Here is a 5,549-nt window from a genome sequence, read left to right on the forward strand (position 1 = left end):
GAACTTTCTGTGACTATTCCATTTTTTATTGAGCTCTCTTTTCTCTCAACTTCTTTAAGTTCTCAGAGTTGGTACTACATAATTTAGCATTTAGAATTATAAGAGACCATCTAGCCCAAAGCCACCTTTTATACATGAGGACATTGATGCCTAGAAGTTAAATAATTATCCTAGGGTCAAACAACTGACCAAGCTAGGACTAAACTCTGTCTTGATTTTGAATGAATGAATGAATGAAGCATGTTAAGTACTTCCTGTGTGCAAGGCACTATGTTAAGTTCTAGGGATACAAACAGAAGAGTAAGACAGTCCCGACTGCATCCTGGGATACACTCATCACCAGTCATCTTGGCTTAAGTCTGGCCAGTGGACTCAGGAGGAGAAATTGAGGCTGATGACTTTGCACAGCTCTGCCTCACTTAAATCCAATTCACTTGCAAGTCAAGACACCACCCTTGAGACTTTACTGGTCCTGTTCCAGAATAAAGGACAAACAACAACAAGATAGTTCCTGCTCTCAAGGAGCTCACATGCCAATGGGAGAAGACCACCCATATGGAAGGTTTCATCAACAAGTCAAATGGAAGAGTCCCATGATACTTATGGTGCATCTACAAAACAGATGGAAATGCCTCTACTTTAATCATTTCCACTGATACAATCATATGTTTGATGTGGAATCATTTGACAGTGCCAAGGACTTTGGTGGCAAGATCTTTCTATCTGAAGTCTCTAGTAGCTACGGCTATAACACCAGCAGGAACAGTTGTCAGGCTACATCTCCATGAGGATTGCTTCCTAGGATGACAGCTGAGGGTGCTGGACAGGAAGCACTTATGACTCTCAGGTTTAGGGTCCTGAGCTGTCTCCATCAGTCAGAAGGGAGATGGTGGTCAAGGTAGTAGTGGTGATTTGACTTGCCTGCCACATGCTGCCTTCTGTTTTTCTCCCAGGGTGCCTTGTTTCTTCAACTTGGCTGGCTTACCTGTCCTGTGGGTAGCAGTTAGATGGCATTGGGGGGGTGGGTTGGCTGGCCCCTTCTCCACAGGAGTTGCCTCCCCAAATGATGGCTCATCTAGAAGGAGGACCAGTGGTCTAAATGTTCTTTCCACTTTACCTTAATATTAGTGGGACTATAGTTATAGAGCAGTCTCCTGTGCTCCTCTATGTCATTCTTCAATGATTTCAGAAGTATTAGTCTTATATTCCTAATTAGACATTAGAATAACTGATTTCTAGACCTGAGTTCTAGTCTTTGTTCTGTCATAACCTGTGTGAGTTTGAGCAAATCATTTAACTTCCCTGGTCCCTGAGTTTCTTCATTTATAAAACAGAGATTGGATTAGATGATCTTTGAGACTGAATGCTAGATTTGAGATCATGGATGACCTCAGTTAAAATCTGCCCTCCAACTCTTCATAACTGTGTGATTATGGACAAGTCGATCAACCTCTCTCTGACTCAGTTTCCTGGTGGATAAAATGAGGATAGTAATACTTGTAGTGCCTACTTTAAAAGGCTGTTGTGAGACTTAAATGAGACAACATAAGGTAGAGTGCTTTGCAAATTTTAAAGCACTTTATACATGTAGTTATTATGATTGTTGTTATTATTCCTCCTATTTCTAACATTATATATCCTATAACTATGCATGAGGACAGAAAGCTCTCTTCTTAATGAAAGCTTGCTGATTACATGATTGATTCTGTGCCTCCATTAACCTAAACACAGGACTGAGCATAAGATAGGAACTAGAAAAATTATTGATTTAAACAGTATGTTAACTAGTTTAAGGCTTGGACCTTGTTTCCAGAAAATAGATAGGCTATATTTCACAGTCACATTCTTTATAAGGTCAGAAACTGGGGTTGGCAGGTATCAAGCTAGAACTCACTGAGAAGGCTGGTGTCCTTAGACCTGTAACTGCCATCTTAAACAAAAACATATAAGCAGCTACAGAAATCTTTATCTGCCATTAGCAATTAGAGCAGGATTTATGAGTTACTTATATCCCAAGCCTGTCTTTAAATCCAAGTTTAATAGTCTAAGGCTGCTCAGAGTAACACCCTTCATGATGCCTGGGGGTAGACAGAGACAGGGTTTTCAGTTTTCATTCTTCTGATTTAGTTTGTGCTTCCCAACTCGGTTTTAATATATGTACTCTGTAGCAACTGTTCTGACTCAGTGAATGTACCACAGCTATTTCAATCCTGCAACTGGAGGGTGAGAATTTAGTCCTTTGAATACCAGTGATAGCAGATAATTGTTTCCTTTGCTGGCTTTCCTGAGGATACATTTTAGTGATAGAATTCCAGAGAAAAAGATGTGGAAAATACAAAAAAAGGACCCTTTTGGGGGTGACAGAGAAGTCAGGGCAATGAAAACAGAGATGAGAAATAAACTGTCAGCTTAAATCCGATGCTCTGCATCATTCCAAGAAGAGAAATCAACGGCTTCTTAGGTGTCCCAACATGATTAAGGAAACCTTCCTGCTGCCTACGCCCATCAGCCCACAGGCTGCCAGTCTACTGCAAAACCAATGCTCCACCTTGGGAAGCTGCCCAGGTTTTTGTGGAGACACTCTTTCCCTAATAGATGGCTCATACCCCAAGGTGGGATAATAAAAGCTTCCCCAAGAAATTTATAAATTCAATTAAACAAACACAAATTCAGAAAAATCTATCCTTGGATTTCTTCTGGGGCTTGAGCTGGGTCCATGGTTAATCAAAGATAGTTGAACAAAGTCACATGATATCACATAAAAGGACAGAAGTTGCTCTATAAATAAAGAAAGTTTAGTTCAGAGTCCTTTGAAACCAAGCTCCTAGTTCAGTGAACAGGCATTTTTCAGTTTATCTGAGCAATTAGAGTTCCTAGGAATGACTGAAGAACTGCTTCAAAAGAATATAAAGAAAATAGATCTGAAGAAGGCAGAGCCAAGATGGCAGAATAAAAGCAGGAACTTGCTTGAACTCGCAACCCAACCACCTCCAATAACCTGTAAAAAAAAATTACTCTAAACAAATTTTAGAGCTACAAAACTCACAAAATGACAGAGTGGAATAAATCTCCTGCTGAAGGAAGCCTGGCAGACTGACAGGAAGGGTCTATCTCACCAGGCTGGGAGCAGAGCACAATCCTGTGTGGGCCACGCTAGCACAGACTGGCCAGAGTAGGCCTCTGGGGACTGAATCATTGGCAGCTGTGGCAGTTTCCAGGCTTCTCAAACCATAAATGACAAAGAGAAAGTAAAAGGTCAGTGTGGAAACTCTGCTGGACCTGGGTGAGAGAAGACTATGGTCTGACCCCTTCCCCCAGGGACAGTAGAGGTGGCAGCAGTTGAGGCCACTGCTGTGACAGCTGCTTTGGGAGCTCCAGACCCACAGATGGTAGGAAGACCAAGCAGCTATCAGAGGGAAAATGTAGGAATCTCTTTGCTGGCACTGGTGCAGGATTCTCTTGCTTTGCCCTGCTTGGATCTGGGTCACAGTCTTGGGTAGTGATAGTAATGGCAATTAAAGATTCCCCTGTATTGGCTTGGTTTTCAAACTGATTGTGTTAAAACCCAGAGCTTGTTAATCCCACCTGTGGGATGGACTTGTTGATGTGAAAAGAAAGTCCTGAACTGGGAGGAGCTGGTGATGTAGATTTGGAGAGACAAGAGAGAGGCAGAAGAACTTTTTGGAAGCAGCACCTCATGGAGGCAGAGAGAGACTGAGAGGATTGTTGAGTGCCACTTTGAATCGCCCTGGACTTTTGAGACCTGCACCTGGAGCTGCCAAGGACTGGGGAGACATGGCTGTTTTGCTGGTACTTTGTCTGTCTGTTTTGATGTTGTTTTGCCAGATTTGTCCACTGGTGAAAGACAGTCCTTTTGTTGAAGAAGTCCTGGAACCTGGCTGTTGGCTAAGAGCTCCTGAGACTGTCCTGCAGACAGAGTGAATACTGTCCACTGGTGAAGGACAGTGCTGTTGTTGCAGGGGTCTGGGAACCTTGCTGTTGGTTCAGAAGCCCTGAAGAAGGATTTTCTTGTTGTATGTTTACAGAAATCTTGGGAGAGGGTTTTGCTAATGTTTTCAGGGGTTCTAGGACTGTTCTACAGGCAGAGGATGAAGTAATGAAGGGACTGGCAATGTATCTTGTGGCCTTGCTAAGCCTTGTCTCCCCAGGAACTAAGATTGCTGAGAACTTGGCTTGTGTCAAGATGAAGAAAAGACCTCCATTTGGGTATTAAGTGCTGTGCTTAAACTTGATGTAACTCTGGGGTAGATTCAATTGTGATCCAGGGGTGGGGAACTTTTGACCTTTTTGTGTTCTATGGTTGAACAAATGAATATACTTTACTTAGATTGGAAACTAATCTCCATTTGAGAAGAGGGGCTTTGTGGTGGACTAAATGAAGGTACAGCCTAGGGGTGGGAGTAGTATTTAGAACAGGGATTTTGTAATTGATTGAATGAATGGAAGGTCCTGGGGTGAGGTAGTACTTGGAGATTATTTAATCACACTTAGTAAATGCTGTATTTTGAATGATGTCATGTTTTGACCTTCTCTGTTCTTGGTTTGTCACTGAATAAAATGGAGAGCACCTATGCTGGTATTTTGAACCTTGGGAAGTTGCCTTTCCTTGGCATTATATTACAGTAGCAGTCCTGGGGTGAGGAGTGCTAACATGGCAGAGCTTGTGGCGACTGTAGAAAGGGCATCCTCCTCACAGTTCTGAGGCAGGTGCCTAGAAGAAACTCTAAAAACAGTTGAGCAAACCCCCAGAAATTTGGGACATAGCACTCTCCACTCTGTAAGCAGAGTTCTAACGTGGCAAAGAGTTCAAAAGTCAAGTAATTGGCTGGCAAAATGAGCAAACAGAAGAAGAGAAATCAGACTATAAAATTGTTCTTTGGTGACAAAGATGATCAAAACATAGAACCAGAAGAAGACAACAAAATCAAAACTCCTGCATCCAAAGCCTCCAAGAAAATTTTGAACTCGTCACAGGCCACGGACGATCTCAAGAAGTATTTTGAAAATCAAGTAAGACAAGTAGAGGAAAAATTGAGAAGAGAAATGAGAGTGATGCAAGAAAATCATGAAAAATCAATCAACAGTTTGCTAAAGGAGACCCAAAAAATACTGAAGAAAATAACACCTTAAAAAATAAACTAATTCAAATGGCAAAAGAGGTCCAAAAAGCCAATGAGGAGAAGAATGCTTTGAAAAGCAGAATTCACCAGATGGAAAAGGAATTTCAAAAACTCACTGAAGAAAAAAATTACTTCAAAAATTAGATTGGAGCAAATGGAAGCTAATGACTTTATGCGAAATTAAGATATTATAAAACAGATCCAAAAGAATAAAAAAAAATAGAAGGCAATGTGAAATATCTCATGGGAAAAACCACTGACCTGGAAAATAGATCCAGGAGAGATCATTTAAAAATTATTGGACTACCTGAAAGCCATGATCAAAAAAAGAGCCTACATATATATCATCTTTCAAGAAATTATCAAGGAAAACTGCCCTGATATTCTAGAACCAGAGGATAAAATAGA

The sequence above is a fragment of the Petaurus breviceps genome, unplaced genomic scaffold (genome assembly GCF_028583685.1).
Source record: "Petaurus breviceps papuanus isolate PSGF00001 unplaced genomic scaffold, PetGlider_PUasm1.0 90842, whole genome shotgun sequence".
In the NCBI taxonomy this organism is placed as follows: Eukaryota; Metazoa; Chordata; class Mammalia; order Diprotodontia; family Petauridae; genus Petaurus; species Petaurus breviceps.